The 27,103-nt window shown below is 41.3% G+C and overlaps 1 protein-coding gene and 1 long non-coding RNA gene across 3 annotated transcripts in view; one reads left to right on the forward strand and one right to left on the reverse strand.

The window, feature by feature from the left end:
• The window catches only part of FLRT2 (fibronectin leucine rich transmembrane protein 2), a 90,271-nt gene extending 79,308 nt beyond the window's left edge, over positions 1 to 10,963 (reverse strand). Inside the window, exons 1-3 of one of the 2 annotated variants that reach the window (XM_084792683.1) lie at positions 10,557 to 10,963; positions 10,188 to 10,328; positions 7,171 to 9,153 (exon numbers count right to left, since the gene is read on the reverse strand). The gene's annotated coding sequence lies outside the window, so the exon portion shown is untranslated. The remainder of the gene's footprint in view (positions 1 to 7,170; positions 9,154 to 10,187; positions 10,329 to 10,556) is intronic. The other variant, XM_084792684.1, reaches the window with a different exon arrangement.
• A 439-nt stretch (positions 10,964 to 11,402) lies between these two features.
• LOC311603665 lies at positions 11,403 to 21,328 on the forward strand. The gene is made up of 3 exons (XR_014781209.1): positions 11,403 to 11,567; positions 20,129 to 20,245; positions 21,166 to 21,328. It is a non-coding gene; the product is annotated as an uncharacterized lncRNA (long non-coding RNA).
• Positions 21,329 to 27,103: the final 5,775 nt, after the last annotated feature.

The following is a 27,103-nucleotide window of genomic DNA, read 5'->3' on the forward strand; positions in this document are numbered from 1 at the left end:
ACTTCATCCCCCATCTCCAAGACTTAAGATATATTTACACATTACAAGGGCACACATTGAAATACTAACATCCCTACACAGATGCATATAGGCTATTTTCATTTGATTATTTAAACTTCAAGCAGTAGAAAATATCTTCCTTCTTAAGGTCTTATTATTATGCTATTTAATCAAATTATTTTGATCTACTTTGCTGAGCTATGAAAGCAATTTTCCATCTTAAAATATATATTTATATTTGTGGGCTATACAAGGTACTATAACAATACTAAGCTTAAGGAAGACTTGGGAGGAGTTATAGATACCTTTAACCCCAGCACTTGGAAATCTGAAGCAGGCAGATCTCTGTGAGTTCAAGGCTATCCTCCTCTACAAAGTGACTTGTAGGATAGCCAGAGCCACAAAATGAGAGCCTGTTTCAGTAATCTCAAAACATATGAAAATTGCTAATAACAAATGAATAAACAAAGCAGAAAGTAAGACTACCTTTCAAAACTTAGAAAGATAACAACTAGAAATGAAAAAACTTAGAGTCATTGGTTGAAATATTCATTCTAACCAAGAATCACAATGCCAAGATAATTTTGCACACTTCACAAATGCTTATGTTTCTGAAACTTTGGATTATTGATCATCAAAGCATTAAGAATTGACCTTCACAAGGGCCTGCATGTAAACAAATTAGCAAAGTAAAATAAATGTAGAGACAACTGTTTATAATAGGACAATTGAGAAGATACAACTGAACAAAATTTACAGAAATAAGCCATGAAGAACTGGTTCCCAAGGTGTTAGCGACACAAACAATATAAAGTTTGGTAATACATGTTTTCATCATAGCAAATCCAGTATTCTTATTTTTTGATAGTGAATGAGTTAATTTTCCCCCCTTTTTACTGAAGAACTAAAATGATGGTCTTATTTTACAAGACAAATTTGTTAAACTCATGGTACATTTTTAATGCTAACGTTTTCATAACAAATAACTTTCATGCTTAAATTTAAACCTGGTCAGAAACAGAAGCAGTCTTATTTCAAGGAAATGTTTAGTTTCTTCTAATATCCTTAATAGACTCTATTTGTGATTTGTTCAGTCTCCGTCGGCTTAGTCAGTAGTTCAATGGCAGGAATATCAGGAATATCTAACCCTTGAACTCATCTCACCCTATTTTACCTTTCAGTCTTGGAAAGAAGTGCATTAAAATGGAGAAAGCTCACTAAAGGAGGCAACCAACCACTGAATGAACTAAAACAATACGTGATAGATACATGGGTGCCAAAAGCACTTCACAGGTTAGATAAATGCACACACACACACACACACACACACACACACACACACACACACACACACTGAAGGGCAAGGGAATCTTGTGTATCCTGTTAATTAGACATAACTCAGCCTATCCTAGCACAAGACAGTCACACGGTGATAAATTTTATCAACTTGAATAATATCTCTTTATGAGACTAAAACTCTGTATTGTTATAAAGGCATTCCACACACATTAACCTTATTAGACTTCTCAACAACTCCGTTGAACTCTGCAAAAGAGAATTAAGTCTCTGGTAGATTAAACAATTCCTACAACGTCATATATAGGAAGGAATATATTGACATAAAAATGCCCATTGCATTTTCTTTCCTGCAAAAAAATATGGCATTTCTCATACTCTATCACGGTTAATGGGTCAAATGCCTTCACCACAAAATTATTCAGGAGAGAAAAACTCATAATCTTGTACAACAGTGGTAAAGTATGGAAATGATATTATTAAATGTAAATATATCAAAGACAGACATTAAATTTTTGTATTTTAATAAAAATAACCAACTCTGATCATTTTAGGGATCTATAAAAACATGAAAACTTTGCTCTGTATTTAGAGAATTTTGAACCTCCTTAATTAAGTTTTAAAATGTATGTCTGTTATTAACTCTGTGCAAAGCCAGGTACAACATAGCTTCCTGGTGACACTTAATCAGAAGCTGGACTATTAGGGAAAAAGAAAAGAGAGAAAAGTTATATTAGAGTCTTTAGAGGCAATGTCTATCTAAGCTGTTCTCCTCAGCAACTCTTTTTCCTATATGCAGTTGAGTATTAGAACCTCTTTATAATTCCTCCATCCAAGCATCTGTGTCCATGTATGGGAAACTATCTCAAAAGTTATACTGACACTAGATTCTCTTGATAGTAACACCCACACCCAGCTGGGCTAAGAGTGACACCAACATGTGAATCTATTTTAGGATTAATACATATCTAATGTTTCCCACTTGGCAGCATGATCTGTGTGGACTCCAGTGAGCAATGTATTCATGAACCTAGGTAGGAGCCAGTGCCCTCTTACTGCCCAGCAAAGGTGGTCTCGGTGTTCATTGGCACCAGTGAGCTTCGGGAACCACTATTTTTCAGTAGGCTTAATTGCAAACCCTTCAGGTTCTTGAACAGATCATATAAACGGTTCTCTTATCTGTATGAAAGCTTGGGGTGGGGGGGGGAACCCTGAAATACAACAATATAACTGAAGTGAACAAAAGGACCTACAAACTTAGGTCAACAGAAGGCTTCTTCCGAGTGTCTTGCACATTCCTTTAAAATCAACATGGGAAGAAAGTTAGAAGCATCAAGAAAAGGCAATGGTTTGCAGCTCCAAAAATTTATTTTCAGAATGCTTCCAAAAATGGCTGAAATCTTTAACCACTAAGCTGCCAGGGGAAAAAAAATATGTGTGTCTTTGTTAAACATCAGCAGAATGCCTGAGCAGCGTTTGAGAACTGTGAATGAGGCTTTCTGATGGCCTCAGTTACACCAGTGGACTTTCTTTTACCTTCTCTTGTTGCAGTTTGGTAACAAGGATACAGCTTTGTTCAAGGGACTCAGGACACACAAGGCACTGCACACTTCTGCAGAAACACATCCCACATTAAATTAAGTTAGAGGTGGTATTTGAAAAATAAATAAATAATGGAGTTCCAATTCAGTGCAAATGGTACTGGAGGCCAGTAAGGAGGAAGCCTGCGAGAGAAGGACTTCTTTTAGAAAGATGTTTTACAGGACTTTTTCTGCGTCATTAACTCCCCTGGAATCCTGAACATAACATGATGAATTTCCCTAAAAACTAGCTACTGTTTAATTTTGAAGCACTTCAAAGAGCCACAGTAGAAGGAATCAAAGAAAATCAAAAAGACCAGTAGATGTGAAATTCGCCAAAGGGTAGAAAAAAATAGCAAAGAAACATGAAGGTTCTAACAGATTTTGACCATGTACTCAAAATACCAGTGATTATTTTGCTAATACAGTGTTTTACTGTTTTGTGGGACTGAAATAAGGCTCTGTATTCACCAGAACACAGGATATTTTTATTACAATATTTGTGTCATAGCCTTTTATAAAAAGAACATACTTAGACTCTTGAAAAGAATCTCTGTCTGAAAATAGCCCTTGAGGTGTGTACATATGTGTACTTGACTATAATCAGATACTTAATTGGAGGTTGCTTTTTATTAGAGAGAGTCACAACATACTGATAACACTGCTTCTACCCTCAACATGTAGTTGCAGAGAAAAAGAATATGATTTCACAAAAGCCAACAAGTGAGGGCAGGAACAATAAGAAAAAAAGCCAACAGGGATACTATAATGGTTGTTTAAATTCAATTAACAATAATTGGTCTTTAATAATGTCTTTTATGCAAAACCTGCCCAAGGGAAAAGAAAGAAAAACTGCTTAAAAACTCCATATCCCAAACACCACTGCTTCAAAACCATGTGGAAAACATTGGATAACAGTATCCATGAAGTGAAGAAACGCAGTAACCTTTGGCTTCAATTCGCATTTTGAATAACCAACTAAAAATCAGATTTTCATTTGAAAAACTCCAGAAGATAAAGCTGGATGAAGAGTAGTCTTCGGGGTTTTGTGAGTCCCTTTCAAAGGACAATCCACTTATAATAGCCTTCTCACCTCCACCTAGTTCCTCATCTGCACCTGAGTTCCCAGCAGAAGACAGGCTGAATTTAAAGATACACGCACGCAGCGACTAAGAAGTCTAGTGACCACAGATATGTTCTGGGCCCCCGTATCAAGTTTCCCTTATTATGTAAGCACTTAGGGGCAATAAAATTTCACACACATTCAGCAGCAGTCTCAAGACAACAGATGCCTTGAGTGTACAATTCTTTCAGGTGGTTTACATTGCAGGGATTTAATTTATGCTGATCATATTGTCGATGCTTTATGGAATAACCATTTAGTAGGACTCCGTTTGCTGATAACATTTTATTACTGTTATTAAATATCATTATTCAGACTGAATTCTGTATTAGAAAATCAAATTAGACAAAATATGAAATATTCAGAAAGACCTATGGAGCTAGTAGGTCCCCAGACACACATCATCTGTCTGCAGATGCTGATGAGAAGAAAAGAAAAACAATGACTATTCACTTCTCACAGATAGAGGTCACTAATGGACTGAATTTGAATCAGTGTGGCAGAAACCACAAAGTTATTAAAGCAATCCAGTGAAGGGGGGGGGGGGGAGAATGAACTTGAATTAAAATTAAAGATATCAAAGGATGATTATCCAGAAAAGCGTGACCCAAACAGAAAGAGCACTCTTCACCTTCACCTTACTGGGGTATTCTAGAAAGAGTGCAGATCTGAGCACCCTCCCTGTTTTCATAGATCAATTTATTTTGAACCTAAGGCCCTGCTGATCGCGGGAACAGCCACCCTTCCTTGTAAAAGCATGGAACAGAAGAGTGAAACTAGATTGGTCGCTCCGGCTGAGCCTCTCCAGAATAAGACTTCTGGTTGTAGACATACTTTGCCACCACAGTTTTTGAACTGGGAAACTCAGTCACTACTTTGGGAAGGTTGGTGTAAATCCTAAGTCAACTTATCCCGCAGGCCAGAATAAATGTAAAGGCATCAGTGGAGCTTCAAATGAGATCCAGGCGCTCAAGCTCAGATATGCTCACATTATCACAAACCTTGCATGCAGGGGAAAAAAAAAACAGTACTGACAGCTCTGAGGACCACAGAGTAGGCCAGTATGACATCTTTGAACCCCGATTTATTTTCCTTAAAGCATCTCTGAGAATTTTGTAAAATAACAGTGAAACTATTTGACTGTAAAGTGATGGGCACCTTTACAAGAAGCTAGCATTTCTTCTGTGCGCAGTCTACAACGGTATCACAGGTTCTGCTATAGTAGAGCTGGTCCCGTTCTTTTTACAACCCCATGCTCCTACTATCGGACACATGGAACAAGGTTTGAAATCACATCTTCTAAATGCCTCCAGGCACAGATATTTGCAACTTGACATGGCAGTGTGGTGGTGCTACACCATCCACAGTCGTTAGCAAAGATCCTTAAAGGGTTTTAGTCCATCCAGTTTTGATTTCTTCTCAGGCTTCTGAGAAAACAGACTAGGGAAGAAAAGTTGCGCACATTCAGAGGCAATAGCACTGCATAAAAATGAGAAACTTTTCTCAGTGTGCATATTCCTCAAAGATTAATTCTCCTCTGATACGGTGGCCAGTCAGTCACATGTATCTGGTAAATATCCTTGGCGATTTAAAAGACATTATCCAGTTCTAACATTTTAGATCCTGACCTAAAATTTTACATCCATACGGCAACAATCAAACACAGTGCTGGATAGATGCCAACCCTGCATTCTATTTACCTCAGAATGTTTGGGGGTTATTTCTTGGAAGATTTAATAAGGTCATACCAGGTAGGAGCAGAGAGGATCCCACTCTGATGTGGAAGCCATCCTTTACATTAGCTTTGGGCTGGGGAAGTTAGACATAATAAATTTAGCAATAATCCTGTAAGCTACTGGACATGCTCTGAAGCTCACTGGAGCCCTGTGTGATTAAGCAGACTCCCAGCTGAATGGGGGAGCAATGGCTCCCATTTAGAAGAGGGTTTGCACAGCAGACACAGCATGCAAAGAAATCTGATCTGCACCTCGCACTCCTGTAGGAGCATTTACAGGGATTTGCGCCTTGCACTTACTTGATTATTTACTGTTAGCTTTACAAGAGATTCCCTCCATTAGAACTAATCATAAGCTCTCTTGGAGAGATGATTTTCATTCAGAGAAGGCACTAGGAGTTTCCTGGAGAATTAATAGTGATCATCATAATAAAGATGAGAACAGGGCCCCAAGAGCTGCTTCAAACCTCTATAGGGCCTTAAGGGGTGATGCGGGTGCTGAATCTTGTTTTGCCCTGGGAGAGAGCAGTAGCTATTTTATTAGCTGAAGTGCATAGGGCTGCTGTTCGGAATTGTGAGCTTCTTCCCTCCGGTACCCTAGCCTCCTTGCACACATGAGGCCATTCTCACTCGCCCCCCCCACCACCCCCCCCGCATCACTGATCATCAAGTCAAAAAGAGGGGGAGAAAGGGGGCTCTCTGCAACATCCCTAACCCCAGGAAGCAGAACACACATCCATATCCATATCCATACCGCCCCCCCTTTCCCCTGCCATAGACACAAAGCAAATTCATACCACCAATGGCTAACACGTTTCATATTGCCCTTCAATGGAAATGTGAATTTCATAGTTCATGCTTTATGACACTAGAAGGTGAATGAAAGTAGGGAGGGACGACTCAGAGGATGCTTCCAATATTCATGTCCTCTCCAAATCTAAGATCTGGGAGAGCTAAGATAAGTAGGCAAGCAAGAGTAGGCTTCCTTCTTTTTATAGGAAACAGGGATAAAGAGAATGAGAGAACGGGGGTGAGTGAAACCTATCAATCATTTCTCTGAATTCAGGCACACTTAGAAGTCCTTGGATACGCATTCTAAATTTCCAAACTATACAAAAATCAGACACCAGCTGGGGCCCCGGGTTCCTCTGAACTCGGGGAGGAGGGTCGACTCTTGCACAGCTGCCTATCTGGCAAGAAGAAACATCAAGACACCCCCCCCCCCAATGCCCTCCCCACGCCCCGCGCGCGCAGCCACACACTCCCACTCCATATCTAGTTAACAGGTCTGTCGAACGGCCCGCGTTGGATACTCATCCCTGGGACCTTGAACTTGGCCTCTGTCTCAGTTTAAGTCAAACCCAGCTGACCCTATTAAAGGCTCTTAAAAGATCCAAAGCCCAGAGGGGAAGACATGGTTAAGGGTGAGAGTTTACCTGCTAAGGTTTTCCAGGTCTCCTTCCAGCCTTGCTGGTAATTCCGCGCAGCGCCCTCCCCCAGATCCAAACTTTTGCTAGGTCCTCCAGGTGGCGACGGCGGCTGCTGGAACCCAGCTCTGTCTCCCGCTGCGTCGGAGCTCCAGGAGGTGAAGGCCGGAGCTTCAGAGTACTGCGCGCCTTCCGGCAGCCTGCGGGCGCCCAAGCGCCTAGCTCGCCTTGCTTGCTGTCGCCTACGTCCCCTACGGAGCCCCGGCATCGTCTTTCCCCGTCCTCCAACACCTCCGCCTGCAGGGGTCGGGCATGCCACTTTCTCTAGGCTCGGACCGCCGCAGCTCCGGTCTCTTCTCCTCTTCCGACTCCTCCTTTCCGCCCCGAACCCCAAAAAGAGTAGGACGACCCAGGAGGGCAGTGGAGAGCGTCCGGGCGAGTCCGGGACTGCTGAGAAACCAAGGACCGCGCGGGTCGGCGGAGGAACAGGGCGGGAGCGTGGTCGCAGCGAGTGTGCGGACCACGCGCAGCAGGGCGTGCAGTTCGGGCTGCGCGGGGGCGGGCGCGCGGCTGGCTCCAAGTGCAGAGTCTGTGGGGCGCGGGTGTGGAGGCTGCTTTAGCTACACTGCTGCCGTGTTCGGACCGGGTCAGCTAATGTAGGCGCCGAGGTCCCCACCCCCACCCCTCCTGACACCCCCGGGAGATGTTTACTGTAATGAAGTCGCGAGATCGGCTTTGCCGCTGGCGCCCCTCCTCTCCCTGGGTCCCTCGTGCTCTGGCGCGCTCCCCTCCTGGAGCCCCCTTTCTCTGCCTCCCTCCTCTCCTCCCACCCTTGTGGAGTCCCTCCCACTTCTCCGGTTTAAAGAATGCTTGGGAGGAGCCGCTGCTACCCTAAGCTTTCCAAGAGGCAAAGTCAGATGGGGCTTTTAACCCTGTCCTCTCTGGAGAGAGTTAAGTGCACCCCGCTAACCCAAGAATGCCAACTTGACCTAGCACCGCGTCTCTCCTTCTTTTTAAGCTTCAGGCGTCTTCCTAACCCACAGGCAGCTTCTCTGAGAGTTGAAGGACCCTTTTCCCGTAGTCCGCTGATCTACACCACACCAAAGGAACTATTACTTAGACTCAAAAATTGTCAAAAGGTAACATTAGAGGGTAAAAATATAGCAAGTCTCTTAATCAAAATGGCGTTATTTCACTTGCAGGCAACGTTGGGAATGTGCCGCACCCCCAGCCCACCAAGGTCCGCTCATCAAGCTTTCTTCTATAAACTTTAATTGGAGAAATTAGAGTTTGGCATCATATTTAAGCACATCCAATTTCCCTGTCACCCTGGCTGCTCCTGGAAAGAGTGATGTTCAGTAGATGAGTTGTCTCCGTAGATTACAGTGGACAACCTACATTGTCTGCTTCAAAGGCTAAGAAAACAGGCTCCATAGATGTGAAGTCCAGGCGATACAGCTTTCCCACCTGGGATTCTCTTTGAAAAGGTTAAAGAGTAATCTAAGAAATCGGAGACATTATACTTTCTATTATTTTTTCCTCTTTCTTTTTGGCAAGTGGATGGGACCCTGGTTTGCGCCTCCATTCATTACTGTCTTTATATGTCCAGCAAGTTGGGGCCCTGTATTAACTAGTCTGGAGGCCAGCGGAATACTAATGGAAGAGGGGAAAATAAGCCCTCACCAAGAGTTAAGCAACTAGGAGGCACACTGTGGGTAGGGCCCTGGGAAAAGCAAGTTGCCAGTTAAAAGCTCGCCTGGACCAACTCCCCAGGGATCTTCTCAGCTCTCGGGGCTGACGACTTTGGCAAGGGCGTTGCCTGTAACCCGCTGGAGATGATTTCCGGACGAACCCCAGGCGCGACCGCACTCCTTGTCCTCAGTTCAAAGTCTGAGTCACTTGGCACCGCTTCCCCAATTGTTTTTAGTTCCTTGCATCGCTGTTGTGTCTGCTACCTTCATGGATCTGAGCGCTTAAATCCTAGTAAGACAACTTGGAGAAACGCCGGATTTGTCTCCCAAGCCACACAAGGATCCCACCCAAAAGGAAAGGCGACACACACATTCACACGCATTGGCACACAGCACTGGGGTTCGAGAGTCCTTGCCATTCTTACCGGTGCTTTAAATATACAACGGGGACCAGAAAACACTCGTGGACACTCTGTCTTCTCTCCTAACTCAACGTGTTACTGATAAATACCCAGGAGAGAATGGGGCACGAATGGAGACTCTAATCTGAGAACACATAGTGAGAGTCATCTCGGGAGCTTCAGATGCGAAGCGCCAAGATGACAGCAGCTATGATGGTAGCCTTCAGCAGCAACTGTCCCTGCTCAAGCCCTGTGGCAGGCCACCTTATTTATCCAAAGAGCAAGTGTGGGATCTGCCCTTCTAAGAGAGGCAGGCTCTTTGCCGAAAGCTTCCTTTCCCTGATCGGTGCGGAGACCTTAGCTAGCTGTTGGGCATCTTCATTGCGGTGGGGATTACAAAAAAAAAAAAAAAAAGAGGAAGAAGAAGTGACCACGCCAGCTCCAAAAGCTTCCGGAAGGGCCGCGAACTAGTCAGCTTAGAGGAGGAATCTTTCAAAAAGGCCCTGAGCCTGGTAGGGGACTGGAGGGCATCTGGATAGATCCTTTCCTTTGCTGCTCTGGCATCTGCATTCAGCGCCTGAGGGCGTAGAAGGACCTATCTCCGCATCCCAGGCACGCAGAGCAAGGAAAGTGATCATAGTTCAGTAATGGGAGCTCTCGGGACTTCTCCATGCCCAGCGGGTGAGTCAGGAAAGCGCAGTCACACCAGCTCTGGAACTGCCAGTCCTAGGTACAACAGCAGGGCAGGAAAGGTCCTTCGCTTGAAAAAAATCACACTCGGTTGGGGGAAAAAAACGAACTAGAATCCTCGCTTTGGTGGTTAATTGATCCTGGATTTCGGGCATAGGGCGCGTAGCTGCTTGAGATACAGACACTTGATACTAACACTTCTGGCATTCAGCACAGATGATGGGTAGGGGAGACTGCTACTTACCGGACTTAGAAGAAGCATTCTAAGGAAATGAAAGGCTGGAGTTCTAAAAGCATAGGGGGATTTGGAAAACTCCATTTAGGATCGATGTTTCCGGTAGGTAGCAAATGAGCGTTTTTACACACAACTCAGTCACGAAACTCCCTAGAGGATGTGAATTCGACTTGAATATAGAAGTCCCCCAAGTCGGGGTAGAGAAAAAAAAAAAGAGTATATTTTCTTTGGGGATAAAAAGACGAAAGCTAGAACGGACGTCACCCGCCACCCACCCACTTTGTTCAAAAAGGGGAAGGGGTCTAAATAACCTGGCGTCCTCGTAAGGAAAACTAGGTCAGTTACTAGAAACTTCACCTGGCTTTGCAATCCCTTTACCTGGCGGCCTTGTCTCCTTAGTTCATCCGAATCCCACTGGGTCGGGGAGGTGGAAAGGGAAGAAGCTGGCGCGGCAGCAGAGGGACTCCCCGGGCATGGTATTGTCTTAGGGGTCGCCGCCGAGGTCCCTCCTGCCCATCGTTGAGAACTGCCACCCTGGTCCTGAGGCTCAGTGGACGGCGGCGGTAACCGGTTCTGAGTTGCTGCCTCCAGATGCTGGAAACTCTAGACCGAGGGCCAGATAGAAGTGCACCTGGAAGCAGACAGAGGTCTGCGTGTTTGAGAAGCCCTTCACTTGGTGTTATCTCCCAGCGCGCATTCCTCGGTGGTGACAATGGAGGACGCCAAACTCACAAGTGATGGCGACCGCTTTCAACTGTACAACTAACTGCAAGGTACCCAGCGTGACAGAAAGCCTTCGATCCCCTCCCCCTCCTTTCCCTCCCACCGAGGAGGGAACTAGTTTAACCCTGTGTTCACCCTATACTGCGGGTAGAAGCTAGATTGCTCTGGGAAACCGCAGGCGGTGGGTCTCTGGGCAAAAGCTTTGTTCACGTGCAGTTCCAGTGGGTGTGTGGCTGTCTAGGGGCACTCGCTTGGCAAGATGCCAGTGCCGCGCTTTCCGAGCCAGACTGAGCGATGGGAAGCAGCCTAGCGTTTCATCCGGACCAGACCCAACCCTCAGGATCTATTTTTTTTTTCTTTTTTTCTTTTTCACCTCCAGTTACCGGATTTATTGCAGTTGCCAGCAAAGTTAGTTTTATTCCTTTACGTCTGTGTCCCCGCCCCCGCCCCCCGCCTCTCATATAATTTCCTTTCCCAGCTGAGCTTTGAAGACTTGGAAATCTCTGATCCAGCTCTAACTCTTAACAGAATTTGGAGTGAGGTGCAAGAGGACCGGAGAAGGGTACCCGCCCACTTCTGGCAAATTTAAATGAAACTACAAGGACGGCTGCCTCCCACCTATCCATCAGAAGCTGCTGCAAACTGAATGACATGACTCAAGAAAGAGTAAGACACCTGAAGACCTAGGGGGAATGAAAAAACAAGGAAGCTGATAAGTGATTAGGGGAATGAACAGGAAGGGAAGGCCAAAGTGCAATAAACGGGGGTAGGGGTAGGGGGCACAAACAAGAATAAAAATGCAAAAAAAAAAAAAATTAAAAAGGGATGAAAGGGAATAAGGGTGTGGGCTTGAAACAGCAAGTTGGTTTTAAGGACAGTTTGACCAACAGTGTTTCCTCATTTCCCTTAGAGCAGGTTTATCATACTATAAACTCATGCTGGGTTTAGTAAAACAGCATTGCCTAGGCATTCAGAACTTCCAGGAAGTTAACGGAATAAGCAAAGACTCATCTCCCTGACCCTGAAAAGAACCTTAGTCCTGAGGAAATTGTTCTGGGGCATGTCTGCTGTACCCTGCAATGTCAAATGAACCAGGACTGAATTCTGAGGGCAAACCCAGATTCGCACAAGGGCAGTATCTCCCCTCTCACCCCGCCTTGGGCAGCTGTTAGAAAGCTCTGAGAGTTACAGGCGGGCATTGCCGAAGCGGATTGTTTCTAGAAGGAGAGCAAAGCGTGCTTTTCCACAGAATAGATGCCTCTCTCCCAGTACCCAACATACCTAACCCAATGTGAACAGCAGTCACTCCAAATGCAGCCCAGCAGCTTTGAGAGGCCTTCGGAGCTGCTTCAGACCTCAGCCTCAAGAATTCCGTTGTAAATCCTTCTCATTTGCCAAGGTGGCAGTAGAGCATAGCGCTAACTCCTTCAGCTCTTGAATCAGCAAAGAACACCACACTTTAGGACAATGCGTTTCCATCTGCTTTCAAATATCCATTCTCCTATGCAAGAGTGCATATGTGTCCGCAGAACCCATCTTCCTCTACACCCTCCTTCTGGAAGGGTAGTTTATTAAATTCATCTTTAAGAAAATATTTGGTTAACTGGCAAGAAGGAATCCTAAATAGGATTTACTTTGCGATTTACACTGCTGGAAGAGAATGAATCCGGACAAGGAAGAGGGAACGTTATCAATATATAGAATTTTATTTTCCCGAAGTGGTGATTCTAAATTATATATATTAAAAAAAAAAAACAGTGCAATGAGCATGCTGTCCGTTTTAAAAAGCTACCGGTGCAGTTATTATGATCATAGCTTTTAAAATGTAAGTAAAGAAAATAGCATAACAAATGTATCAAGAGAAATAATGTAATATATTTCCTATCCTTATGACTTAAGAGTAAGCTTTAGAAAATCACAAAGACGAGACAGAAGAAAAGAAGTGGTTGTGGTCCAGGGACTGCAAACTATAATGGTTTACAAACTCAGTCTGTGATGGCTATGGTTCTTTTACATTGTACTGAGAAACAATCACTGAAACATCACAAGGTTCATGGTAGTCTAAAGTGGGAAGAGAAATGAGAAGTAACAGAAATCTAGCTCACTAATACTCTTTCAGGCTTTAGTCTTTAATGGAGTTTTCATGGCAACTAAAATTGGATTGCCATCCCCAAATTATTTACTTCTCTTCTAATATCTCAAATTCTCAAATCATTCTCTGTTAATAGGTAGCATATGCACATGGATGCGTGCAAGCACATGCGCATGCGTGCACACACACACAGACACACAAACATACACACACACACACACAGGAGGGGGCACTGGGCTGTCTTTCTAATACTAGGTAGTACTTAAAACAACGCAATGCCTGGATGAGACCATGTTTTACACTCCAAGTACGGAAAAGGTCAACATTGTGTAACTTCAAGTGCACACTGAGCCAGTGCTTCTTGTTTAGAAAACAGACATAGACTATTCTTGCTCCACTGGGGAATCAGCACAGGCAAGGTACATTAGACATGCATTTGTTTTCTATTGTTCATGGGGCTTTCCTTGCATCACGCAGTTCACGGCATAAACAAATTCCTTCAATCTTAGTATACGCAGCATCTATTCATGTTCCCATCTTGCCCCTGAACATTTATTTGAACTGAGAAATCAGCATGGCTACACTGCAATGAACTAAGTTCACATGTCATCACTTTCCTCTTACAGCCTTTTCCTGTTCCAGGTTCCCTTGAGGAATGAGGACCATGGCTAGACCAGCTAGACTGGCTAGACTATGAGCCCCAGGGATACTCCTGTCTCCTCCCCAGAGCTAGAGTTACAAACACACGTGTTGATGGCTTGTTATACTGGGTGTTGAGATGCAAACTCAAGTTCCCATGATTGCATGGGGAACGTTGTAGCAAGGACTCACCTTCCCAGCCCCTGATTCTGAGAGTTTGAAAAGTGAGGATTAGGGATTTTGTGGTGTTTTTCGGTTTAGGTTTCCTAACATTGTTTTCATGGTTAGACTTTGAGTGTGGGTCTTGTGAGTAATCATTAGCCAATCTCAAGGGGGCAGGTATCACATAAGAATTCCTCTGGTTGTTTTGGTACTCATTCCTTAGGAGACAAGTTGCTAAATCCACCCATCTCTCATAAATTTACGATAGCCAAATGACCAAAATAAGTGTCCAGAGTGACTAGTAAAAACCCAAATAAACATTCTCATAGGCTTTCTCTCAGATCAGACTCATTCCTTATGAGACACTTTTATGAAAGTCCTCTGATATTTTTTCCTCTTTTTAAGAACTTCATACATTCCCACCCACCTTCTATTTCCCTTAAACTAAACTCATGTTCCCCCTCCCAAATCAGTGGTGTTATTAATCATTATTGTTTTACATGCACACACACACACACACACACACACACACACACACACACACACACATACACAGAGAGAGAGAGAGAGAGAGAGAGAGAGAGAGAGAGACAGACAGACAGACAGACAGACACACACACACACACACACACACACACACATACACACATACACACAGGGGGAGAGAGACAGAGAGACAGAGAGAGAGAGACAGAGACAGAGGGGGGGGGAGACGGAGAGAGATTACTCATATACCCATGTGTCCAGAGTTACCTACGTGGGGTTGGACATCCTATGAGGAACCTGATCCCCAGAAAGACTGATTCGCCTTTCAACAGTCTCTTAGTGACCATTTGTAACTCTACCTCTAGGCGTGGAACCATGTGGAATTTCTGCTCTCCACACTGCCATGTCACCTGGCACTGTTATTATCTGGGTCTTGATCAGACAATGAAATATCAGATTTCATGAGTACATTTCTCATGTTAGTCTTAGAGGAAAGTACCTAGCATCATATATCTTGAGATTCTGGATCTTACAGCCTTTTGGCTCCTTTTTCATAATGTCATTTCAGCCTTTCCGCTTGTGCAGGTTGCATTGCAAATGTTTTGCTTGAGATTTCACATTAGCCCATTCTCTGCATTTTGGCAAGTTGTAGATCTCTGTAAGTCCTTGTCTCTTGCAAAAAGAAGCTTCTTTGATGAAGGGCAAGAGCTACACTTATCTGTATGTTTAACGACAAGTCCAAAATACTTAAGAAGTATATGAGCTTAGGAAAATGACAGTACTAGGTTCTCCTTTATGGTCTATGACCTCTCCATCCATGAATAGTTAGTGAAGTATACAGTACCAGGCATTAATTTCTTCCTATTGAGCATGCCTTTAGTCCAATTGCACAATTAGTGATATCATGCCAGTGCAGGCTTTGTTATAGTTGATACTGAATTATACCTGGGTAGGTCTAGTGATTACCCCTCTCCCTTGGCAGTGTGCATAGCATCTCCTGGCACTTTGAGCTTTGAGCATTGCTTTGAAAACTGTTCCACAATCTTCTTTGTCTACTCACACTGAAACAATTTTCAACTAATCTATGTCAAAATAGTCTTTCTCTGATCTTTTTTTTTTTTTTTGCTTTTTTTCTTGTTTGTGAGGTATTCTGCATGTTTCTCCCTATTCCCACATCTTAGTCCTCATTTGTTGAAAATTTCAATTTACGTAAAGATGATAGTCATTATGCCCACCATTCTCTGTCTCTCTCTTTCACATTTTCCACTACTGTGCATTCATGTCAGTCTTCCATAAAGTAATGTTTAACTGTCTATGTTTTTGTCTCTCAACTAGACCTTAGCATCTCAAAGAATTACATTGGCTTCACTTTCCTATTTCAATCATGCCCAGTCCATCATTCTTCCGTTCGCAGATGCTCAAAGATGGTTTGATTTCACAAATAAGCCTTCTTTGACAGGCATAGAAATGCGTCCTTTCTTCTAAGGTGGGGACAATTGTGAGGAAATCCATGGCTTAGCACACAGTGACGAGATTGCTTTTCTTCTCTTTCATGAGTAGAAAATACTACTAATTTTTGAAATTATTTCGTCAGTGGAGCTGTTGTCCTGCCATCTGCAGCTCTGGGATACATTTCCTTCTGATTTGAAAGCATAACACTACAGAGTGTAGAGTACACCCCACAAACATCTGTGGAAAACGTACAACATATAGCAGGCCTTTGATGGATAGATTTTGTGTCTACCCTGTCAAATTCTCAGTCTAGTAGAGACCCAGAGACACATAATTACATGCTCATTACAGAACTAAAACAATTTTAGTATGTGCAAAGTGCTTTACTGCTTTGAAAGACAGTTCTCTAGAGAGAAGGCCTCATTCAAGTGATGATGAAGTTCTTTTGACAGTGTACTGATTTTATAGGGGCCTCTGTGGCATTATTTTATATCCAGCCTTCTGCATGTTGCAGCCCCAGCTACTGGAGTCTCTGGTCTCATGAAAAGCCCTTTAGACTAAGATTGGAAAACCAGCCTATAAATAATTGCTGGAACATCCATTTTCTCAGCCCTGTTACTTTTTTTTTTCATTTATGTGTAAGTTACAAGATGATTATGCATGAACAAAAACAGAAGGTACACACTGACAGGAAACAAAAGCATGTTAAACCTTGGAGATTTCCTCTTACATAAACCTGCCATTTGTTCTGCAGTTGCTCTGTTCCAAGGGAAGGCTAGCAAAAACTTGATATATATTCTTCAACTGCACTAGAGGGAATAAGTAAAAGACACACCTTTTAAAAAAGCGGGGAATAAAAAGAAATGCAAGATCTACCGAGGGACTTATTTAATCATAGATGTTGCCATTATAGTAAATGTGATTGAGCTTCTTATTTCTTACTGGGATTCTGATGAAGATGACATCTTATAATCTGAAAAGGCACATTTAATTAAATGTGTCTATATAAGATTCTGAATTAAAATTGAGATATGTTCTTTGGGTATTGACATACTAGAAAAATAAAGTTAATTTTCTTTGAAAGGCAGAGACAGTTTTCAAGACTGACTTTTATTAGGAAAACTAACACATCTTCACTCAGGCTTGTTCGATTACAGATATTCCAAACTTGGACTTAGAAGATCTTATTTCAAGTCCCCGTCAGTTTATCAGGAAATCATTAAATAGCTCTCAGTCCCAGGCTCCTTCCTATTAAATTAAAAATAGTTTAAACCAAGTCTACCATCCAGATGCATGTGTAAAAATTAACTCCAATGAGGCATCTCAAACATCAACATAGGAAGAAATTATCGTTGTGTAGTTAGTGTTTTCTGCAAAGCATATTTTATCACAAGATGTATTTTACTACAGATAATTCAATGCTGCCTCATAGGACTTTACTTGTGTCTTAATCCTCCAGTTGCTGATCACTTAGTTCCATACAGTTTCTCATAATTTCCAATGCATAGAACCATGTAGTTCTTCTAGTTATTTTGCTCAATACTTTCAGGTATCACATTTTATTGTCAAAAATTTTATTATGTTTCCTTTTTAATGTATACATTTATATTATTACACATGAATAAAATAGACTACATACAGCAGAAAGAACCAGGAGACAATCAGGAATTATATAAACATTACATTCATAATGATTTGGCTATTTGTATTTGGCAAACTTGGAGTAAACATCTTTCCTATCTTGTTGGGTCTAAATTTCTGAATGAAGATTCTTTTCTTAAATTAATTTATTCAGATTACAACTCAATTGTTGCCCCATCACTCTATCCTTCTGTTCCTCCTACCCTACCACCCCCACCCTATTACCCTCCCTTAGGTCCATGTCCAAGGGTGATCGCCTCCTCCACTTTATGGTTGCAAGCTAATAAGTCTCATCTTGGTAGTCTGCCTCTTCTTTCTTTGAGTGCCACGAGGGCTCCGCATGAAGGGGAGGTCATCAAATATGGGGCACCAGAGCTCATGTCAGAGTTAGTCCTCACTCTCCACATAACTGTGGAGGATGTCCTGTCCATTGGCTAGATCAGAGTATGGGTTTGGTGTTTACTACTTGTATTGTCCTTGGTTAGTGCAATAGTTTGAGCAGACACCCCTGGACCCTGATCCACCCATTATGATGTTCTTCTTGTAGGTTTCTAAGATCCTCTGGATCCTTCTATTTCCCCATCTCCCATATTTCTCTTACCTAGATTCCCAGTAAGAGTCCTCACATCTGTCCCAATCTCTTGGTAAGTGAAGACACTGAATGAAGATTCTTTGACAAGAAGACATGTTAACACCTGGCAACCTCCAGCCTGCCTCAAAGAAGATGATGAGCATCAAGCAGCCTCCTTATGGAGTTGGCTTCAAATGTGGCAAAAAAAAGCCACTGGGAAAAATGTCCATGTTTCTGCCACAGACAGAATTCTGCCTAAAAATAGGCAAGTTTAGATGCAGGTAGAATCAACCACTGAACTCTGGCAAGACAGGGCAAGCAAGTCCTCAGTAGTTCCTGCCTTGCAAATATGTCTGTCAGATATTTTGGGCCAGAAGGCTGAAGATGATGCTCCAATGTTATAGAGAATGTTGGGTGACTGTTCGGGCAGTAAACTGTCTCAGTCATTTTTTCATTTTAGAAGCTGCCAATCTGCACTTCTGGTTCATTCAGATAGTTAAGTTTTACTCCTTCTCATATCTCTGATGGAGTTGAAAACCAGATAGTTTAGTCTTTCAATTAAGCTTAGTATGTTAGGAGTTAAGATGTTTTTAGACCAAGATAGATGTTTTAAGTTAATAGAGATAAGATATGATAGATATTGATCTTCATTCAGAAATTTAGACCCAACATTTTGGTATCAAATTTTACACAAGAAAGAAAATGCCTGAGTTCAGAGACTTTAATTTGTCACTGTGTCATGAAAAAATTTGCTGAGGAACTATTATTTCTTGCTTTTTCTTCTTACTAGTAGAAGTAGTCATAAAGGTTTTCAAGTAGTTCTTTCACGTGTCATCGTTACTATATTCTTGTATTGTTTTAGTGTTTGAATTTCCAAGATTGACTTGTCTCATTTACTTACTCAGTTAGAACTACTTGGGTTCCCTGTTTCTTCCTTTTTCTATTTGAACCACTTTTGAAAATTAAAATTAATGCTAGAGCTTGTTCCTAGAAAGTGTTAAATAGTTTCTCATAGATAGCATTTCTCAACCCCTAAAACTTCACTTTGAAATTTGCCACTACTCACTAAGAGATGCTCTGGATTATTATCCTGTTTTACAGGTTCACAAAGGTATTTACTATGAAGAAGTTATTTTAGTTGTTTTTTTTTTTTTTCTGAAACAAAATACCAGAGAAACACAAATTATTTGTGAATCTGAAAGTACAGTTATGACGGTAGAGAAGTCCTGAATGCAGGAGCAGGAGGCAACTGGTCACAGTAATTAATCTAAAGTCAGAAAGTTGAGAAAGATGAACACGGAGCTCATTCGCTGTTTTTCCTTCAGCCTGGGATCCCAGCACATGGGTTCATTAGAAGCCTCATTGTGAGTAGATCTTACACCCCCAGTTAAGCCTTTCTGGAAACACAGTGTAAGACCTAGATATATGTTTGCATGGTCATTCTAAACCTTGTCAAGCTGACAGGGAGCAATCATCACACCTCCACACCTTGCCAACCTGACACCCAAACCTAATTTTTTTTAAATATAATGTTCTGCCTCTGGCTGTTAATGTTTCATTTACGTAGTACAGTGCAAAGTACATTTAGCTTGTGTCTGAAAGTCCCCTTATCCACCAACATTCCCAACAGTGCTCATATGCCCAAATTCTTTTGAAATTCTAGACTGCAAGCCTCTAAAAAAAAATAAGTTATATGCAGCCTATATACAATAAAATAAGTGCTCCCAGAATAGCAAAGAAAAGCTAAAACAAAGACTGAAAGAGAAAATAGAAAACACCAAGACCTGCATCTTCAAATACAGCATATGGAGCTTCTGATTATATCCCTGAGCAACCATGCTACTCCAGCTCTGCTGGCACACATGCTCTCTGTCTTGGGCAAACTCTACTCCATGCCTGAAATTTTACATGGTAAACCCATCACAGTTGTAACGTCTATCATCCTGGGAATAGTCATTGTCACCATTCTCATCTTCATGCTTGTGCCCCTCAAGACTTCCCAAGAGGGAATCCAACTCTGCAACACAGTGGCCAACTTTAGTAGCTTTTGGGAAACCTTGGTACAGCCTCTGTAATCCACTTGTACTTGCCTCTCTCAGGCCTACAAAACCTGTCGATGTGTGGACAACGCTGTCACGTTGTGCTGTCAGCTCAGTATGTGACCTGTATTCTTTTGAATTTCAGCCTCATTCACCTTCTCATGGCATGTGCAGATGAAGCCATGTTCTTAGTGACAATGACATTAATCACCTCTAATCAAGTTCCTGATATAGTCCATGTTATACTCTGAAGGCCTGAAAGGTAGGCTTCAACTGCTTCTACATTCGGCAGTATGGTCTGTTAAGCCTTCCTTACAGTGTCTAGGGATTCTCCAGTCTACAACTCTAATAGCCTCTACATTCATCTCCCAAACGAGATACAAAGGCTTGTGAGGCACATCATCTCGTTCATCATGAAAAGCTTCATGTTTCCCATAAACCTTGTGCCAACATTGCACTAGTGGATCTTGCAGACAGGATTCCACTGTCAAGTAGACAGTTTGTGACTGGTCTGATGTCTGGCGTTTATGTTTCTCTTTTGATAGCCTGCAGAATACCATCTTAAACCAAAGACGTTGAAAAGTAGGAATGAAGGCTTGGAGGAATAATCGACTAGTATCTGATTTGACTCAAAGCCCATTCCATGAGATGGAATGCTTATTTGACACTCCTTGGAGACCAGGAAAAGGAGGCTAGATAGGCCAGAGACGTAGGGTAAAAACAAATACCACTGGATTTTTTTTCTTTTAGAAATCTACTCCTTTTTTAAAAAGATTTATTTATTTATTATTATTATACAGTATTCTGCTTCCATGTACACCTGCACACTAGAAGAGGACATCAGATCACATTATAGCCACTATGTGGTTGTTGGGAATTGAACTCAATACCTTTGAAAGAGCCAGCAGCGCTCCTAACCTCTGAGCCATCTCTCCAGCACCAATACTACTGTTCTTAAAACTCACAAACAATCAAATAAAGATGTAGCAATAAAATGACTCCTAAGAGCATTCTTAGATACTCATTGATCATTATTCAGCCATCATTAGGAAAGCCTCTTCCTGAAGCATATGGGAACAAATGCAGATATCCTCAGCCAGACAATACACAGGCAGTGAAAGACCTTGGAATAATTATCTCTAAAATGGACGTCTTTGTCAAATTCCTCCTCTCATTGTTTAGGAATGCCATGGAAGAGGAAGAAACGAGTGTAAGAACAATAGCAAGAAGAGGCCACTCAGGAAACCAGGCCCTCTAAATCAATAATCAACATGGTCAGTGCACATATGAACTCACAGAGAGGGAGGCAGCATGCAAAGGGTCTGCACAGGTCTGCAGCATTTTCCCGGTGCATATGCCATGACTTAGAATTTAGCATTTTTGTGGGATTGCTGAGTTTATGGATGAGTGGAACCCTGATTCTTTTGTCTTCGTTTGAGCTCTGTTCTTCTGTTTGGTGTATCCTATTCTGTCATATTCACTTTTTAAAAAATCTTATTATATGTCATTTTGTTATCATCTCATAGAAGCCTGTTTTCTAATGGGAGATAGTAAGGAAGTAGATGTAGAAGAAGAGGAAGTGGAGAGGAAATGGAAGTAGAGGTGGGGAAACCAACACCAAGATATATTGAGAGAACAAACTCTATTTTCAATAAAAGGAAAATGAAAGGAAAAATAGCTTTACTTCTTAATAGAAATGTTTGTATTACTCACAGATATCTAAAAGGAAAAGACCAATATATTATAAAAATGGATTTATTAAATTGACGGACATGACAAGGACTAGTTAGTTCAACAGAAGCCGTTCAGAGCTTGTTTTTTCTTTAAGCAAAGTTTAGTTCATCCATCCACACAGTAGGAAGTCTGAGATGATTCTGCTTCTGACCTCTATGTTTATTTTTCTTTATGGTTGTTGTGTTGTATCTCCCATTTATCTCATGCCTTCCTTTAGTTCTTTATAAATGATGTACTGTTGGGTTTTTTTAAAGCAAGGTAGATACAAATAAATGAGATACAGCAGGAAGTCCCAGGCTCCATAAGACTATGAAGATTTTGGCTCCCTAACTGATAAGTATTTCACTTTTATATATGTACAGATATTTTTTTATAATCATAGGTTAAACTAACGGTAGTCACAAATGCCTCTAATTATCCCTGATTTAAACGCTGGATTCCCACCAAAACACCATATTTGTGTGTGTGTGTGTGTGTGTGTGTGTGTGTGTGTGTGTGTGTAAGTCTCTAACAGATGGCTTTTTAAATTATAGGAGTGAGTCTATGAAAGTTAAAGGGAGCTCAACATTCTGAAAATGGAAACCCAATTCAGACTGATATATCAATTAGTACTCACTAGAATGGGAAGCAGATAGGTAAAATGTAGCTTATCTACATAATGATATGATATTTTACAATGAAAAGTAAAACTATGGATAGATGCTGTAACATGTATGAAACTTAGAAATGTTGTATTCTGTGAAAGAGAACGCAAGAAGAATATTGAATTATGTGATGTAATTTATGGAAATGTACAGAATAGTTAAAACTAATATGATTGAAACTGTGTTAACAGCTTCTGTGGATAACTTTCATTCACATGAAAAGGTGAGTTAGGCAAGGAAGAAAGGATATAGATTAGCAGTAAAGGTATATGGGATTGTAGCATATGCAGTCAGTACTATATATGATTATAGATGTCATTTATTTCCCAGAAACCTACATAGTAACTCTTGGAGCACCTTGAAAGCTAGCCTGCAGGAAGTAAGTTTTCTGGTCAGGTCAAAATTAATTTCTATCTTGCTGAACCAAAGCACATGATGTCTTCTACACCTAGTTATGGTAGGTAGGCAACTAAGATCCAGGGCTCTGGACTGTGTGACTTCCTAAACAATAACTCATAAGAAGGTGTTTTATGACTAGTATTAAGGTTTTCACTTTGTTTCCCCTGTTTTCTGGGAGCAGCACTGTCCACTCATTCAGGGCATCTCCATCCAAATGTCTTTTAAACATTTATAATTAGCTTACCAACTAGTAGGCTTCCATAAGACTTCACATATATCATTAGTTTTGGCTTTTCTATCATTTCCTTTCACTCTCTCTATCCCAGATTAATTTTTTTTAAATGTATTTATTATGTATACAGTACTCTGGCTGCAGGTATACCTGCAGGCCAGAAGAGGGCATCAGATCTCATGATAGATGGTTATAAGTCACCTTGTGGTTGTTGGGAATTGAACTCAGGACCTCTGGATGAGCAGCAGTCAGTGCCCTTACCCTCTGAGCCATTTCTCCAGGCCCCAGATTAAAATTTTATACTCTATTATAGGCCCTTATTTCATATTTCATGAGTCCTACTATCATTTGGCCATTTATATTTTTTTATTGATTTACAAGATAGAAGATTTCCAAGTACCCTTCAATTTGTTTAATTATTTTTTCCTGCACCCTCATTTCCTCCATCTCTATAATCCCTTCCCTGCTTAAACTTCTCCACCCCTACTAGTACCTACCTCTATTTTCATTGATCTTTATTTTACTACTCCACCTCCATTAACGCATTCCCCATCCCATTTTCCTTTCTAGTTTCCTAGGCTTGGCATGCTACAATCCAGAGCTGCCAAGCCAGATGTGCTCAGTAGTGGAATGGCGGCCTGACTCCTAGAGAGACAACCACAGTTCGAATGGAAGCCTGATCTGTAGGACAAAATTCATAATTGAAACTATAACCCTCTTCAAAAAAACCCATGGGAAGTCATAGAACCTAGCAGAGAACCTGTTTTTATTACTTTGATAAACAGTCAGGTTTTTATATTGCCTTCTAATATTTATGCTTACTCACATAGATCTGGACTCTTCTCAACTTTGGTTAGAGAAGCTTCTTGTAGTCGGAAGCAGTCTATAAAGACACTAGTGGCTAGGCCAAAAGCTCAGACTAAGTGACTGCCGAGTTCTCAGACCTAAATGGGACATCTGTATCAATTCATTTCCTGTCCTTCCACCAACCAACATGGCTCAGGGAGCAGCACAGGAAAAAAAGGAAGAGAGAATAAGAGACTCCGAATGGGGAGCAGTGCAAATGGATCAGAGATGGTGGCTGCAGTTAGGAGCTCTGCAGCTGTGCCTAGTTTTGCAAGAGCTGACCAAGACCCAAAGAGTAGAAATTGCTAAATGGATGCGAGAGGGCTCCTGAGGCCATACTCTTAGCTGAGAATCTACTGACAGGGCATGAGTGCCTGAGGGGAGAAAGGGATTTTTCTTTGCTGGTGTGCTTCATCGGATGACCCCGTGCCCATACGCACACGGACAACATTAATTGGACTCATTGGGACACCAGATCAAGTTCAATCAAACAAAACATAATAGAAGATGAAACTGGAAGTGGGAATATGTTCGGGGAGATTGTAGGAGTAGCGTGCTAGAGAGAGGGGGTGATAGGATCAAAATACATGGTCTGTTTGTGTGTGTGTGTGTGTGTGTGTGTGTGTGTGTGTGTGAAATCATGAAGGAATAAATAAAAGTAATATAAAAAGAATGGAAGGGTCACAATGTTATGGTGATAACATTCTGAAGTAATTCATGGTGAAATATTAAGCTTGTTAAAAACTCATTGTGCTGTATGCTCAATAGGTCAGTGATATAAAATATGCCTATGTGGAATTATTTTCCAATAAGCTAAAAAGAACAGTGTCAATATCTGTGATTATTTAATCATGGAAGATCATTAAGTTGTCTTTCACTACCAACATAAAAGACTTTTACCTTAAGAGTTGTAGATGAGGTGTTGCAGGTGTATTAGAACTAGAAAACTAATGCAGACAACTGCATAATACTGGTTCTCAAGTTCTTTAGAGCTGCAGGTGATCAGAAATTTTATTAAGCCCATCCATGTGATTTGTAAAATTCAGACAAAAAGTAAACAAAGTTCAAAATAACTTATCCTTCCTACTGTAATTACTTTTAAAACACAGCATTGTTTTAAAATGGTTTGTGAATCAGCACATAAAGGAAGTTTTCTGTTTTTTTATGGCTATCTGCACCCAGACACCAATTCAAGGAAAACCCTTCTGTTACTACAACTTTAGGGATGTGTGTTTACTAGTTTCCAGCTGCAGTTATGGTTTTTCTTAGCAGAGCTCTATGTTTGATCACAGAATTATGAAAGAGTTGCACAGCAATGAGTTTGATTCTTTTAGCTATTCAAGCGTTGCGTATTGCCTCTGTCCAGTTACAGCAATGTAAATATCAATTTCTTAGAATGTCAAAGTTTTCTTTTTTTTTTTCTGGCAAAATAAGAAACATAAGACAGATGTCTTAAGAAGAAAATCAGATATTGTATCAGTTGCCAAGGGGAAAAATAAGGACAACATCTTGTCCATCGAGGAAGTTAGATCAAGGGCTTTTCTTTACTCAAACGGTGACAGCTCCAGAACTATGAGCAACCATAAAATAAATAAACAAAGCCACCAAAGATACTGCTTCTTCATGTTTCTCATCGTGGTGTCTGGAAAAAAATAAATCTGTCATTTTACCAGGAAAATGACCTGAAATTTTAAGTACAAAATAGGAAGAAAATCCAACAAGGGTGTTTCATGTCTGTTACATTTTTGGATAGCTGTCAGGCGTTTTTTTTTTTTTGTTTTGTTTTGTTTTTTTTTTTTGTTTTTTTTTTGGTTTGTTTGTTTTGTTTTGTTTGGGGGGGTGCTGTTGAGGAAAAATCTGCTGGAAGAATAATTCTCATCTACTTTGAATGGTACACAAAGATCCAAAACACATATCATGTTCTTCACAGCAGAAGTGACAAGACACTAGACACAGGGCATCTCAGTGAACACAGGCCCTGGTTGGTTTTTCTCTCTTCATTTTTCTCCAATGAAAGATGAAGTAAAATTGAAGTGGCATGCCCTTTAATAGATTTTACCGCCAAGAGGACTTTGATTTTCTGGCTTTGGATAACATTCTAGAATGAAGCAGGTTAGGACTAGGCCTGTGAGTCAGCTATCATCCATGTGGCTGGAAATAGAGGCGGGAAACAAATTAGAAAAGGTATGATCTTGGGCTGAATGAGGAAACCGTAATTGTGAAAAAAAATTAAGAATGTTTTTTGATTGAAACAATAAAAATGTTTCCCAATAGACATAAATTATATTGTTTTTATGTGTCATATTTCCTTAGGGAAAAAGGTAGAAACCCAATTTGGAGTTGTTAAGAAAAATTGCTAATTAGCCAGTTCCTTTGGCTAATATTTCTTAGTTAAAAGGATGTGTTTAGGTATAAGAGCATGTCAGTATATTTGAATTCTGAGGTATATATGTATTTTATGAATTAGGAAAGGGAGAAACAAGAGTAGGAAAGAGAAGAAAACAATAGGACAAAGGAGGGGTAAATATGAACAAATGCAAGTATACAGAGGTATGAGTGTCATAATGAAACCTATTATTTTGAATCTTAGTTAACAATAAGAAAAAAAAATTGAGCCAAACTGAATTCCCACGTCGAACAAGTTCTCAATCTGTTGTATTTTCAGGAAAGTTACTTACTGACCTCGTGCCCCAGATATCTCAACTATCACAAGATGACAGCGATTTCTGGCAAGATTGCTTTACAGCACTCTGTAAATTTGGAATAACATGGCTGATGTAAAACTGAGGGCAAAGCATTTCACACTGCAGAGGTGTGGATCTCATTTAGAAAATGAAAACGTCTCCCTCTTTAGCCCTGTAGTTTACTGGAGGATGAAAGCCAGGGTTACCCTTCTGGAAATGACCAGGTTCTGGCTTACATTTCTGTCATTATTGGGGTGACAAAGGTTGATGTGTAGACATGACAAGGATGGTCTTCTGCTGGGGTTAGGGTTGCCCGAGCCTCATTAATCATGCTCCATTGTGTTACAGGTTCTGTAAACACTGGAGAAGCATCAAGTACATCCCTACACTAGTAACATCCTTCTTACCGAACCCCAGGAAGCCTTTGAGATTTCCTTAAGTGACTGGATTTCATTTCAGTCATTAGTTAACCCTGCCTAGTGGGTGACTGTGAATCTCACTACGCGGAAGTAAGAGGATATGTATTCAAACAGGTTCAAACAGGGTTTATCCTGTCACACATGACTATTGAGAACTGTAGG

The sequence above is a fragment of the Acomys minous genome (genome assembly GCF_964271855.1).
Source record: "Acomys minous genome assembly, chromosome: 8".
NCBI classification, from domain to species: domain Eukaryota; kingdom Metazoa; phylum Chordata; class Mammalia; order Rodentia; family Muridae; genus Acomys; species Acomys minous.